Source organism: Giraffa tippelskirchi, chromosome 5 (assembly GCF_054371585.1).
Source record: "Giraffa tippelskirchi isolate mGirTip1 chromosome 5, T2T-mGirTip1v1.2.pri, whole genome shotgun sequence".
NCBI lineage: Eukaryota > Metazoa > Chordata > Mammalia > Artiodactyla > Giraffidae > Giraffa > Giraffa tippelskirchi.
This window is the reverse complement of record NC_137279.1, coordinates 122,076,600-122,092,391: the sequence shown is the minus strand read 5'-3', so window position 1 is coordinate 122,092,391 and position 15,792 is coordinate 122,076,600. Positions and strand designations below refer to the sequence as shown.

The window sequence follows — 15,792 nt, the reverse complement described above, 5'->3', positions numbered from 1 at the left end:
ATCTCTAAAAGAAAACTTACTGATTAGCTCAAAAGGAAATGTCAGGGTTCAGTGGCAGTTTTTCAGCTGACCTAGAGAAATGCAGTAAGCACTGATTTTCTGCCCACAACTATTTCAGGTTTTCCTGCAGTTCCTTGGAAGGAATCCTAAGCTTGACTCTCTAGGGAAGTGCTGACTTCAGCGCTGCAAGTGATAAAATATGCCTAAAGGGTGCTATTGGATATGACTTAGTGACCAAATAACAACCAAAAATAGATGCTTTACTATTAAAGAAGTCAAAAGAGAAAAGACTTGTTGGTACACTGAGGCACAGGAACTGGAAGAACTTAGGAAAATAATGATGCCTCACAATTTCTGACAAATTCTTCCCAGGAGTTATGGATAATTAAGAATGGCACCTATTGACATCAAAGCAATCTAAATGAAGTGGTATATAATCTATGATCTATGATGATCTATGATGCTCTAATAGAGTCCAAATTTAAATTATGGCTGTGCAATTGATATCTGGCTTTTCCCCTCAGCATTTGATTTTCAACCAAACGTATGTAAAAATAGATTTTTGCTCATGTGTACTTTTCAAGTTACATTTTAGAAGTGAATAAACAGAGGAAAAGATGGGGAGAGGAAACATTTTAAGAAAATCAACTAAAAGAACTTTTCATGAAGTTAGAAATAAAAGATTCATTTTTAAATATCTAAAATAAAGGTATGGATCAAAAATTCATCTAGACTGTTTCTCTCTTAACTGTAGGAAAATGAAAACTGTTTTACTCATTTATGCAAAACCAACAGATATTTCTGGTTTGATAACCAAGACTTCTTGAAACTGGGAAATGCACAGGTGTGAGAAAGCCCCAATTCTACACTTAAATGACACATTGGTGGTCACTAAAGAGTGGCAGGAAGCTGTTTTTCGTTTGAATGACATCAGCAGCCTCAGATGTATGTGTTCCCGGAGTCCCAACTGAGTATCTGTCACTATGTTAGGCATTCCTTCAGAGGAAATGCTTTTCACCATACTTCGCGAGAAGAGGTTTGGCCAGCCCTCTCGTGTTAGGCTTACATTTAGGGTTCATGTAAGGTACATGCAATTATTGGAGTAAAAGGTCTATAAGGGAAGATAAGACTGAAACAGAGCCACAGATTTTATTTGTCAGTTAAGCAGAGTTTGTAATGTGGGTAACTGCTTACACATCTAGAATATCAAAGTCACCACTATGATGGTACATCAGGCTTTCAAGTAGATAATAGAGTACAGAAACCTTATAATGGTTACAGGATGCATTCAGCTATGAATAATAGAAACTACTGCTTACTTCCCCCAAAATGTAACACTTACTTAAACAAATTTAGGTAGGCTTTGCATACATAACAAGAGGTTCTGAGTAGGAAATCTAGGGCAGATTTGACAACAATGCCACCGCGGAGCCAAGGTCATTCTAGCCTTCCATCTCACCACCCCTGAGTTCGCTTTTATTTTAGATGGTTACCTCACTATCATAAGATGGCTGCATCATATCCTACATGGAGTTTGTGTTCGGGAGAAGGGAAAGGTGAACACTGAAGGGTAAAAGTCATGTTCAAGTTGAATCCTTCGTTCTTCTAAGGACCTTTCGTAACGCTTCACCCCGTAAACTCTAATATCATTTTATTGACCATCCCTGGATGCCAGGAATGCTGGGAATTGTAATACTTTTGTTTAGATGAAGCATGATAACTTAAAGAAAATTGAGAATGAAAAGGAAAGTGGGAGGATGGATACTGGGCAAGCAACTAGTAGCTTTGCCACAGACAGGAAGAGAATTGAGGAAGGCTGCTGCTCAGGGTCAGCCTCAAATGGCAGGAATAGTCCTCAGACAGCTGGGTGTTTTCATTTCTCTTCATTGAGCTATTTCCACTTAATTATCCATAACTTTAACAACATCCTTTGTATTTTCAGACTGTAACCCAGGTTGCATTCTGCTCAACAGAATAACTCTATTCAATTCAACTACTTTTATTTAGAGCTTCATATTTACCAATATAAGAAATTTATGGCTAACATTTGTTTGGTAATTATTGTGCCTCAGGCACTGTACATATTATCTTACATAATCCTTAAACATTCCAATTAATTATTATTTTATTTTTGTCTTTTTTGTTGACCAATGGAATGAATAATTCCCCAATATACAAAATGTAAATTTGAAGCATAAATTGAAGCATAAAATTGAAGCATAAGCTGTATCAGTTCAGTTCAGTCACTCAGGCGTGTCTGACTCTTTGCGACCCCATGAATTGCAGCATGCCAGGCTCCCTGTCCATTACCAACTCCCTAAGTCCACCCAAACCCATGTCCATCAAGTCGGCGATGCCATCCAGCCATCTCATCCTCTGTCGTCCCCTTCTCTTCCTGCCCTCAACCTTTCCCAGCATCAGGGTCTTTTCCAATGAGTCAGCTCTTTGCTTGAGGTGGCCAAAGTATTGGAGTTTCAGCTTCAATATTAGTCCTTCCAATGAATACCCAGGACTGATCTCCTTTAGGATGGACTGGTTGGATCTCCTTGAGAGTCTCCAAGGGACTCTCAAGAGTCTTCTCCAACACCACAGTTCAAAAGTATCAATTCTTCGGTGCTCAGCTTTCTTCACTGTCTAACTCTCACATCCATACGTGACCACTGGAAAAACCATACCCTTGACTATACAGACCTTTGTCAGCAAAGTAATATCTCTGCTTTTTAATATGCTATCTAGGTTGGTCATAACTTTCCTTCCAAGGAGTAAGCATCTTTTAATTTCATGGCTGCAATCACCATCTCCAGTGATTTTGGAGCCCCCAAAAAATAAAGTCAGCCACTGTTTCCCCATCTATTTCCCATGAAGTGATGGGACCAGATGCCATGATCTTAGTTTTCTGAACATTGAGCTTTAAGCCAACTTTTTCACTCTCCTCTTTCACTTTCATCAAGAGGCTTTTTAGTTCCTCTTCACTTTCTGCCATAAGGGTGGTATCATCTGCATATCTGAGGTTATTGATATTTCTCCCAGCAATCTTGATTCCAGCTTGTGCTTCCTCCAGCCCAGCGTTTCTCATGATGTACTCTGCATAGAAGTTAAATAAGCAGGGTGACAATACACAGCCTTGACATACTCCTTTTCCTATTTGGAACCAGTGTGTTGTTCCATGTCCAGTTCTAACTGTTGCTTCCTGACCTGCATACAGGTTTCTCAAGAGGCAGGTCAGGTGGTCTGGTATTCCCATCTCTTTCAGAATTGTCCACAGTTTATTGTGATCCACACAGTCAAAGACTTTGGCATAGTCAATAAAGCAGAAATAGATGTTTTTTTGGAACTCTCTTGCTTTTTCGATGATCCAGCAGATGTTGGCAATTTGATCTCTGGTTCCTCTGCCTTTTCTAAATCCAGCTTGAACATCTGGAAGTTCACAGTTCATGTATTGCTGAAGTCTGGCTTGGAGATTTTTGAGCATTACTTTGCTAGCGTGTGAGATGAGTGCAATTGTGTGGTAGTTTGAGCATTCTTTGGCATTGCCTTTCTTTGGGATTGGAATGAAAACTGACCTTTTCCAGTCCTGTGGCCACTGCTGAGTTTTCCAGATTTGCTGACATACTGAGTGTAGCACTTTCACAGCATGATCTTTTAGGATTTGAAATATCCTTACTGATCTCAAGTAGGAATAAACAATTTTGTGGTGGCTTACTTGTCCATTAGTTATTCTCTGCTTCTAACAGAGTCTGAACTATGTTAGGTGCCAAAAATTAATAAATTAATGATAGACAGAGGAGCAGAGCATGGCTAGCAGTTATACAAACTCCCTTTTAATTCAGCTCCAGGACAGTGTGATGACCTGGAAAAGCCAGACACATTCTTTCAATTCCTATGCACCCTAATCTTACAGATCTCCAGGGAGAACATTGTTTAGTCTCTTTATACAAAGTTTCCTTGCTACTTTAAAGCTCACTTTAAAAAAATACAGAAATAATTCAAAAATGAAAGTAAAACACACCAATTAAACTCTTAAAAAGCAATAAAGGAGTAGGAAATACTACTTAAGCTAGAAGTTTTCTAAAAAGTTGTGACTCTTTCAGGCCTTGACATTTGCTGTTTCTTCTGTCTGTATCTTTCTTCCTCCAGGTAATATGTATAATTTGTTCTCTTAGTTCAATTAGATCTCTGTTCAAATCACACGTCGTCAGAGATACTGTCCCCAACTCTTCTGTTAAAATAGGAGTTCCCCTCCTAATAAATCTTGATTTATTTTTCTTCATAACACACAGAGGTACTAGACAGTGTCTTTCATATTCATTTTGCCTTGTCATCTTCCTACTAGATATTAAGATTCTTAGGAACAGGGTCTTTGTCTTATTTGGTTGCCACCATATCGCTGGAATTTAGAGTGGTGCCTAACTTAGCATTATAGGATCTCACTAGTTCTTCATTCAGAGAATAAGTAAATCAACAAAATTAATTCAAGAATGTTAGAAAACTGACAGATCAGTACAGCATACTCTAAGTGACTAAAACCATTATACAAAGATGACTCTACCATATCTATACAGATATATACATATATAGTATACACATATACATGTGTGTAGATATAGCATAGTGTATATAATATAATACATAGGATATGTATTTATATATGTGCATGTGCAATGTACAGGAGGAGAAGCGGATGACAGAGGAGGAGATGGCTGGATGGCATCACGGACTCAATGGACATGACTTTGAGCAAGCTCCAGGAGATGGTAAAGGACAGGGAAGCCTGGTGTGTTGCAGTCCATGGGGCTGTAAAGAGTTGAACACAGTTGAGCAACTAAACAATAACCATGTGCAATGTGTGTGCATGTGTGCTGTCATGTACGACTCTTTGTGACCCTATGGACTATAGCCAGCTAGGCTCCTCTGTCGATAGAATCCTCCAGCAAAAATACTGCAGTGAGTTGTCATTTCCTACTCCAGGGAATCTTCCAGAGCCACTGGGCCACCTGGAAAGCCCATATTTATATATACTATGTAGATATTTTGTATATATTTATGTGTATATATATGTGTGTGTGTCTGTGTGTGTTATATTAACGTAAGCATACCTATGCATATGGGGCTTCCCTGGTGGCTCAGTCAATAAAGAATCTGCCTGCATTTCAGGAGACTGGGTTCAATCCCTGGGTTGGGAAGATCCCCTGGAGGAGGGCATGGCAACCCACACCAGTATCCTTGCTTGGAGAATTCCATGAGCAGGGGAGTCTGGCAAGCTACAGCCCATGGGGTCACAAAGAGTCACACACGACTAACAAACACACACACACGCATACACACATGTACATACACCATAGATCAACTCCTATGCTAATGTAAACATCAATTATATCAACTAAAATTAACATACTTTTATTAATTTTAACAAATTAAAATTTGTTTAATTTTCTTTAAAAAGAAAAATTTTGTAGGTGCATTTTCCTCCTCTGGAAAAAGAGGTATAAGTTTTTCTGAATTTTATCTTGTGGATACCATGGAAACAGTATGCTATGCATAATCAGTTATTTAATTTAAGAAAATTTCAAATGTTGCCTAGAAGAATCTCTAGAGATTCTAAGCAGTATTACAAGTGGTTTTAGATAATGTCTTGGCAATTATAAATATCAATAAACGCAATGAGAAGAAGCAATGATATGACCATTTTGTCTTCAAGAAGTGAAATCTTGATAATACCCAAATCACTCATTCCCTAACTGAACAGAAGAGAATACACATGTTGAATTGAAATAAAAATTAATTTTAGTGAATTTAAAATTTGTAAGTATACACATAAAAATACCTACTACTGAACAGAAATGAATTATTATCACAATTGTTCAATCATCAATTCTATCAATATTTAAAATAGGTTTTTTGATCCCCTTTGTTAGGAGAATCTACATGTAGACACATCTTCCTTAGTGGTTTAACTATACAACCTCTTGAGACAGTTACAGGCTGAACCATATTCCTCCAAAACTCATATGTCAAAGCCTTAACTTTCATTATGATCCAGGTTTATTCACATGTCAGTGGCATGGTGGCATGCTTTAAAGAGAAAAAGCAGAAGCAATGCATGACCGCTGAAGTCAAAGCTCAAAAGTGGTATAGTGTCAATTCTGCTGCATTCTGTTGGCTGAAGAAGTCACAAAGCCAGCCCAGACTCATGGTGTTTAGAAATAGACTTAACTCTTGATGGAAGAATCTGCAAGGTCACATTGCAAAGGACAAGGCTACAGAGAGGCCAACTGTGTGAAAGTGTGAGTGGTAATGTAAATGCTGGGGAGTGGGGCACCATATGGGGATAAATCAGGGCTGATATTTCTTAAGCACAATTATCATAATTTAAGTAATAATTATACATATAGAGGAGGAAAGGTAGATAGATGATTCCTATTTTCTTAATGAAGGAGAATTCACTTCTTTAAAGAAAATGCAAAAGAATTTAAATGAGAAGGATCTTAATTCTCTAACATGGAGATTTTCACTGTCTGAAGCAAATCAATTCATGTTATGCTGAAATCTGTGAGTTTCATTTTTCCTTTCCTGTTGAATGAATATTTCCTTGTAATAATTCCCTTTGCAGAGCACAGTAACTACCCAGCCAGCCTGCCAGTTCTCTCTGAGTGGGAGGCTGTCAAATGGTACATGAGAATCAAGCAAAAATACAACCATCTTTCTTCAGTGTGACATTAATGAATCAGACCAAAAGCTTTTAGTAATATGGAGACAATATGTGAGTTTTAGGCCTACAAGTACAGAAGCAGAACTGTCATGATGACAGCCTGTTCCCAGATAAAGAAGGCAAAAGTCAAAAGAAGTAAGCAGTCTTCAGTTTCTTTTAATCCTTCAACATGTTTGGGGGTTCTGATTTTTTTTTCTGGTTTGACAATAGTTAAAAAAATAAAAAGTCACATTAATGTTTTTTGTAAGGAGATTATTTTTATTATATTTTCTCATCTAGAAGAGAGAAGAAATATATCATTTCACCAAGCAAAATTTCTATGAAAAATACAGTTGTGATCAGCATGTATATCATATCTTCATGCACATTCAACAATATTGAAAAAATCCTTTATTTTCTAAAATCTAAAATAATTTTTATTTTGAGTCCTAACTTTTTCAGAGAGGTGAATGAAAACTTAATCTCAGCCAACTCAGCATCCCCTCTATTTTCCCTCTGAGTTGCACTGAAGCTTTAGGAAGTTTTGGTCTTGTTTGTTGTTTAGTTGCTAAGTCGTGTCTGGCTCTTTTTACTACATTCCCATGGAATGCAGATCTCCAGGCTCCTCTGTCCACAGGATTTGCATAGTGACAAGACTTTGGGGAGTCAGAGGGGAGGCATCTGGCCTGTTGTTTGCTGTGGGCACTGGAACACGCAGAGATGTCCATCGTTCCACCTGAGTCTCAGTCACTGACCCCTGCATATCCCAGAGTTTTCCCTGGTTGTTGTCAACAAGACCCCATCAGGACCAGCAACTGTTGCCATTACTTCTGTGTTCCTGCCAGATGCATATAAATTATCAGTTTTTCTTTCCACAGAATGTGGAAATCCTAGCTGGTCTGTTTTAAGGTCTTGTGTGCTGAGGAAGGCTACTCAGTCAATTCCATTTTCTGGGGCCTTGCCCTTTCTCAAGGGGCTTCCCAGGCGACACTAGTAGTAGAGAGCCTGCCTGCTAATGCTGGAGACAAAAGGTAAGAGACACAGGTTTGATCCCTGGGGTAGGGAAGATCCCCTGGAGGAAGGCATGGCAACCCACTCCAGTATTCTTGCCTGGAGCATCCCATGGACAGGGGAGCCTGGCAGGCTATAGTCTACGGGGTCACAAAGAGTTGGATGTGACTGAGCACGCATGCACATCCTTTCTCAGAGGTGGAACCGGGAAAGGAGACATGTGTCTTTCCTCTTTCTTGGGCGCCACAAGGCCCTCGGGGTTTTGTTTTCCTGCCTCTCTGAGGCTCAGTCACAGAAGCAAGATGGAAGACCTTTCATCATGGACCACTCACAGTGCACTCATTGCGTCCCTTCTGACTCCTCTCTCACACACACAGGGAATGTTTTTGCGGTGGTGTGTAGGGTGGGAGGGTTATTCTTTCTCATATTTTTTCTTACATCTTTCATAAATATTATGAGTAATTTTTGTTCTTCTGAGGAGAGGAAGTTGATATGATACATTTGGTTTAGGGCTTAATAAAAAAAATAGCTGACTAAAATGAAATCTGAACCTCCTATGTTTATTCAAGTATAAGTGTGTTTAATACTATTTCACTGTCTTCTATATCATTTAATAAAAGTTAGAAATGTCTCTTTATGCTTTAAACAGACTGATTAAACATAGTCCTATGAGGAGATCAAAGCAGTCAATCCTAACAGAAATCCACCCTGAATATTCATTGGAAGGACTGTTGCTGTCCACTACTTTGGCCACCTGATGCAAAGAGCTGAATTATTGGAAAAGACTCTGATGCTGGGAAAGATTGAAGGCAACAAGGAGAAGGGGACAGCAGAAGATGAGATGGTTAGTTAGCACCCCTGACTCAGTGGACCTGAATTTGAGTAAACACTGGGGATAGTGGAGGACCGAGGAGCCTACTGTGCTATAGTTCATGGGACCTCGAAGAGTAGGACGTGACTTAGCAACTGAACAACAGCGACAGAGGAGCAAAAGAGACTTTTTTCTACCTGCTGTTCTACATTTTCTCCATAAAATGCCTGCTTGCTTGAGGAGGGGAAAGGTCAAAGAGGAAAAGGGAAGGTAAGAGGAAAAATATTCATTAGTAATTAAAAAATAATACCCTTCCAAAAAAACTATGGTATCAGATTTACCTTACACATAAGTATTCTCCCTTTGGAAAATATGTTATTTTCTTTGGCAGCACAATCAGAGTTATATTACAGCAGTCTCATCCCAAATACATCAAAATTGATCCTATTTCATGAAATACTTTGATAGCTGATTCTAAAGCAGGATAGTAAGAGGGAACAGTGGGTAGTTTTGGGTTCAGAGGAAGAAAGAAACTGACTTCTTGAAAGAAAGATATGCACCTCCTTCCTTGTTTAATTCTAGTATGTCTAATGGTATTTTAACAAAATTAGAAATATTTTATTTATAAATGGACACTAAAATAGCCCTTCTCTTAACTGTCCATCTACTCACCTAATTTATAAATTCATCTGAGGTGAACAAACATCTTCCTTGTTGCTACCCACTAGGATCAGACAACTAATACCACAAACAAGAATGATCTGGAAATACTTCCCACAAACTGTTTGATAATGTGTGTATGGGTTTATTTGCATGTGCATTTACGTACATCAATCTTCATTCTAAGACCAAATAGAATTTTTTTATTACATTTGTTTAATATAATTGCATTTATTAAACTAAAATTTTATGTTTCCTGGGGGTTCATAGTCATATTTGGGAGTCCAATGAGTCCTCAAATATTAGTATTGGCAAATATTAGTATTGTCAATGCTCTTTATTCTTTTGGCTGATTCAGGTGATTAAACATTTTCTGTGCTGTCTTATTCCTGAGTCCCCTGAAAGTAGCATCTGAGTGATGTCATCTGGGTTGCAAGTAGTTTATATGGGACAAGATTGGGACAAGCAGAAGGGAGAGAGCACAGAGAGTAATATAGAAGGGGGAAAGGCTGTAAAGCGTGTCTTATTTAGCTGGTTACCACTTAGGATAGTTGGAGTTCCCACTGAGGAACCATGTAGAATATGCCTTAGATTTATCTCACTTACAACCTGTTCTTACTCACAAGAGATGAGAAAGCACCATAGCTTTGGAAACCAAAAGAGAAGCCCACAGTGTGCAACTGAGTGAGGTACTAGCTGTGTTCATAGCACCATCTTACATTTGATTTATTGAATTCTCTAACGTTGCCTTCTCTTTGAAAAAAAACTATCTTCCTTGCCTTGTCTTCCTTTCATAATCTAGTGCTTTCCAGGATTTTTTTTTCAGTTATCAATTCAGTTAGTCTTTGCCACATACTGTGTGATATGCAAATATTCACTCCATTACATAGGTGAGAAATCAGAGGCTAGGAGAGGAAAATTAACTTTCTGGAACTTGAAACTTCTCCCCTGTATTCTTTCCAATATACTAAGATGCTTCTATTGAAGTAATAGATGTGAAATTTAGAAATACTTTTGAAATACAAATGATGTTTGGATTAAGTCATAATGATTCAAACTATAAATTCAGTCCTCAGGAAAAGAAAAAGAGAATGCTGTACTCAGAACTCTTCTGGTTGTGGCTGGCAGAAACCACACTTAGGTAAAGAAGAATTTATTGACTCAGGTAACCAAAGGGTGAACAGGGAGTCCTTTAGGTCAGGGGTCTTCAATATTTGGGATCTAATGCCTGATGATGTGAGGTGGAGTTTATGTAATAATAATAGAAATAAAGTACACAATAAATATAATATGCTTGAATCATCCCCAAACCATCCTCCCCCACCCTGGTTCATGGAAAAATTAGCTTCCATGAAATCAGTCCCTGGTGCCAAAAAGATTGAGGACCTCTGCTAGGTGACTCCATTTCTGTTTATTGGTTTTCTCTGTATCTGCTGCTGCTGCTGCTAAGTCGCTTCAGTCATGTCCGACTCTGTGCGACCCCATAGATGGCAGCCCACCAGGCTCCGCTGTCCCTGGGGGTCTCCAGACAAGAACACTGCAGGGGGTTACCATTTCCTTCTCCAATGCATGAAAGTGAAGTCGTTCAGTCGTGTCCGACTTTTCGCGATCTCATGGACTGCAGCTTACCAGGCTCCTCCGTCCATGCGATTTTCCAGGCAGGAGTACTGGAGTGAGGTGCCATTGCCTTCTCCGTTCTCTGTATCTGCTATGAACCAGCTTCTTCTCCAGGATAGAGTATGCTGCTGCTGCTGCTACGTCGCTTCAGTCGTGTCCAACTCTGTGCGACCCCATGTACAGCAGCCCACCAGGCCCCTCCGTCCATAGGCATCTCTAAGCAAGAATACTGGAGTGGGTTGCCATTTCCTTCTCCAGAAGGACAGAGTGTATTTTTCGCCCTATTCAGAATTTGAGATTCAATCTTGAGATTAAAGGAAACATGGAATCTGGTCTCTCCAATCCAGAATTTTAAAACCCCGGAGAAGAGCTCTGATTGGCCCAGTTTCAAGCAGGCATGCACCTTTAAATAACTAACTGATACCAAAGAAGTAGGTTCCGCTTGAACATTCTGGCCTCCGGATTGTAAGGAGACTCAGAGTAGAAGCATTTTTGGAAAATATAAACGTTGCAATTTGGGACAAAGTAATTGCTATCTACCTATTCTAAAAGGGATAATAATGTAGTATCTACAGAATAAGAAAATATTGGTATTCATTTAAGAAAAACTTAAATACTTTTTCCTATGTATTTTAATTTTTTTTATTAATCAGATTTAATCAAGTGGACAAATTGCTCTGGTGTTTTGATGCTATCTAGGCACAATCATTATCCTAGTTAAGGGAAGAAACCCCTAAAGAAATGAGATGCAAAATTATTTTTGTATTAAGTATTGGTTATTATCAATTAAGGTCTGAACTATTGTTATAATTGTTCCTCAAGTAAAACAAAAGGGAATTAATATCAAAATATTTGGGAAAAGAAGAGCTCTGCTTTGTAAGAAGATATGCTTTGGGGAAAAAAAAGGAAATACAGTAATGAAACTAAGAAGTGGCTATGGTTAATAGTGAACAACACATAACAGAAGCTTAGTGAACTAGAAAATATGTCAGAAGAATATATCCAGCGGAGGCATGAGAGAACAAAAGGATGGAATAATGAAGAGGGCAAGAAACAAGGGATTATTGGGAAGGCCAAACGTGTATAACTTGAGTTATAGAAGAAAAAAAGAAAGAGTAGAGGAAGAAAAATCTTTAAAAAATAATGGCACATTTTTCTCCCCATCTTCCTTTCACTTCCTCTCTTGCTTTATCTTCCCATACTCGCTTTTCTTCCAATCTTATCTTCCTTTTCTATCTATACTTTCCAAAGTGGAAGAGTTATCATGGTGGCTGAGATTACAGAGCAGTAAGCAGGTATTAGAAGACCACAAGGGTTATATTAAAGCCCTGCTAGAAAAAGCACACGTACCCCAATGTTCATAGCAGTATTATTTAGCGTTGCCAAGTCATGGAAGCAACCTAAGTGTCCATCAGCTGAGTAGTGGGTAAAGAAGATGTAGTACATATATACAAATGGAATACTAATCAGCCATAAAAAGAATGAAGTAATGCCAACTGGACTGCAAGGAGATCAAACCAGTCAATCCTAAAGGAAATCAGTCCTGAATATTCATTGGAGGGACTGATGCTGAAGCTGAAATTCCAATACTTTGGCCACCTGATGTGAAGAACTGACTCACTGGAAAAGGCCCTGATGCTGGGAAAGATTGACGGTGGGAGGAGAAGGGGACGACAGAGGATGAGATGGTTGGATGGCATCACTGACTCAATGGACATGAGTTTGAGCAAGCTCCGGGAGTAGATGATGGACAGGGAAGCCTGGTGTGCTACAGTCCATGCAAAGAGTCGGACATGACTGAGTGATTGAACTGACTAAATGCCAATTGTAGCAACATGGATGGACCTAGAGATTATTTAAAAGTGAAGTAAGTGGAGTAAGCCAGACAGAGAAAAACAAATAGCATATGATATCATTTATATGTGGAATCTAAAATGCAATACAAATGAACTTATTTACAAGATAGAAACAAGCTCACAGACATAGAAAAGAAACAAAGTTACCCTGGTGGCTCAGACAGTAAAGAGTCTGCCTGCGGTGGGGGAGACAAGGGTTCGATCCCTGGGTCAGGAAGATCCCCTGAAGAAGGAAATGGCAACCCACTCCAGTATTCTTGCCTGGAAAATCCCATGGGTGGAGGAGCTTGGCAGGCTACAGTCCATGGAGTGGCAAAGAGTCGGACATGACTGAGCGACTTCACTTTCTTTCTTTCAAGGTTACCAAAGAGGAAAGGGAGGAGTGTTAGATTAGGAGTTTGCGATTAAAGTATACACAGCACTATTTATAGAATAGATAAACAACAAGGACCTATTGTATTACATAGGGAACTGTACTCAATATCCTGTAATAACATATAACAGAAAAGAACCTAAAAAATAAATGTGCATGTAACTGAATCACTTTGCTGTACCCCTGAAATTAACAAAATATTATAAATCAGCTATATTTCAATAAAAATTGTTTAAAAAACATTTTTGAAGTAAAACTCAATAACTTCCTCTGAGAAACCTTTCCCTTTACTTATTAAACAGGATAACACACATAAAACAACACACAGATATAGGTGATACAGGCATAGATAGAGATACAGATACAAGAGGCATGCTTTAAAAATTAGAGAACTAAATAAATAAATAATTAGTGCACAGAAAGAATTAAAGTAAAAGAGTATACACACAAAAAGCTAAAAGAAATGTGGCATAGCAAATTCATATCTTAAAAATTAGATTATAAGTCAAGAAGTATTGCTGAAGATGAGAGATATTACACAATGAGAAGGTCAATTCAACGGAAAAGTATGACAATTCTATGTGTGTATACTTCCAGCCATAAAGCAAACAACAAATGTAAAAAAAAAAGGAAATCATAACTATGTTCTTTGAACACGAATAATTCCCTGTAGCTCAGTTGGTAAAGAATCTGCCTGCCATGCAGGAGACCCAGTTTCGATTCCTGCGTTGGGAAGATTCCTTGGAGAAGGAAGTGGCAACCGACTCTAGTATTCTTGCCTGGAGAATCCCATGGACAGAGGAGCCTGGCGGGCTACAGTCCATGGGGTTGCAAGAGTCGGACATGACTTAGCGACTAAACCACCACCACCAAACAATATAATGACAAAGGGGACATAATCTAAAACTTCAAGATTAGATTAACATTTGAAAAGCAGAGGATCTGATTCATCCTTTCTTATATTAACAGAATAAAAGAGAAAATGAATAAGATCATCTTAATGCTTCTTAGATGAGGAAAATATATTTGACAACTCAAGCCTCACTTACCTCGCTTACTTACTTACTCTCTTATCAAACGAGGAATACAAAGGAACTTTTATTTGATAAAGAATATCTAAAAAAATTTAACATCATACTGTAGTGAAATGTAAATGCTTTCCAACTGAGTTAGAGAATAAATTAAGGTTGTCTACTTTGACCACTACTAAAAAACATTGTACCAGAAGTCCTAGCCAGAATACTCAAACAGTAAAAGAAATGAGCAAATAAAATTGGAAAGAATAAAAACTATTATTTATAGATATTTTTCACATTGAAAATCTAAATGAATCTCCAAAAATATTATCATTAATAAATGAATTTTCCAAAATCATAGGCTACAAAGTAAACATTTTTATAGTATAGCCATATGTATATATAGTGGTATATAATATAAATGTGTGTGTGTATTTATATATATATATACAACATCTCCTTTGTCGATTCATTCATTAATAAAAACTTAGGTTGCTTACATAACTTGGCTATTTTAAATAATGCTGCAATAAGTATCGGGGTGCATATATCTTTTCAAATTTTTGTTTGCTTTTCTTCAGGTAAATGCCCAGAAGTGAAATTGCTGGATCATATGGCAGATCTATTTTTAATGTTCTGAGGAGCCTCCAAACTATTTCCCATAGTGGCTGTATCAATACACATTCTCACCAACAGTGCGTGAAGTTTCCCTTTTCTCCACATCCTTGCCAACACTTGCCATTTGTTGTCTTTTTGATAACAGCCCTTCTGGCAGGTGTGAGCTGGTATCTCATGTGGTTTTGATCTGCATTTCCCTCATGACTAGTGATGTCAAGAGTCTTTTCATGTGTCTGTTGGCCATCTGTATGTCTTCTTTGGAAAATATGGCTGTTCAGCTCCTCTGCCTAATTTTTCAGCCAGACTGTTGATTTTCTTGATGTTGAGTTGTATGAGTTCTGTGTATATATTTTATATTAACTCCTTATTGGATCTATCATTGGCAAATATCTTCTTTTCGTGGGTTGATTTTTCATTTTATTGTTGGCAGCAGGCTTCTTTTGGATCTTTTTGCTTACTGTAGAATGAGAGTCTTTCAACGAGTACCTCACAGGAATGGCTGGTGCTAAACTAGTTAAACCCAGAGTGGCCATTTTGAAGTCAGTGTCTCCTAAGATTTGCTTATTAGAAGTACCTTAAAATGGAGTTACACTATGTTCTGTTTTCTTTTCTTTGTAAAGTGACTCTATCCTCCAAGTACAGCATTTCAGGCTTGGCCAGTTCCAAGAATGAGGAGACATTATTATAGATCAGAACATCTCAACAAAGCAAATTCTGCTCTTCTGGCTCACAAATTCCTAAAAAGAACAAACTCGTTCGATTTGGTGGTAGTAATTAGGCTAAATTAAATACTTTGGGGCTGCTCGCTTAACGAAATGTTACAAAAGCTGCACCAAAATGCTCCCTGAAAAACCTTCAGACTTGCTTGGTTTAATGACAGCTACTCTCTCCTTTAAAGAACTAAACCTCAGATTTCCAACAGTTCACAAAAGCAGTTCTGAAAACTTTCCTCATTAAACATGGGAACACACTGCCCTTGAGCCCTGAAATATAATTGCTTCGAGTGAAGTATCATGTAATACTAACCTACTTGGACATCCCCTAAAACTTTCAAGTAGCTCATTACCTCTAAGGATAGTTAAGTACTACCTAATGCTTCCAAAACTTATAGGAAACAGGAAATGAAAGTGGGTAGCCAAGTC

The 15,792-nt window shown here is 38.2% G+C and overlaps 1 protein-coding gene across 9 annotated transcripts in view; it reads left to right on the top strand.

The window, feature by feature from the left end:
* Window positions 1-14,730, top strand: part of LOC145507206 (uncharacterized) — an 83,725-nt gene extending 68,995 nt beyond the window's left edge. For 3 of the 9 annotated variants that reach the window (XR_014054683.1, XR_014054685.1, XR_014054684.1), the window contains 5 exons: window positions 4,670-4,754; window positions 6,611-6,844; window positions 8,349-8,780; window positions 10,240-10,335; window positions 14,614-14,727. The gene's annotated coding sequence lies outside the window, so the exon portion shown is untranslated. Of the gene's footprint in view, window positions 1-4,669; window positions 4,755-6,040; window positions 6,285-6,610; window positions 6,845-8,348; window positions 8,781-10,239; window positions 10,336-14,613 lie in introns of all 9 variants that reach the window. The other 6 variants (XR_014054689.1, XM_081493260.1, XR_014054686.1 and 3 more) reach the window with 4 other exon arrangements.
* Window positions 14,731-15,792: the final 1,062 nt, after the last annotated feature.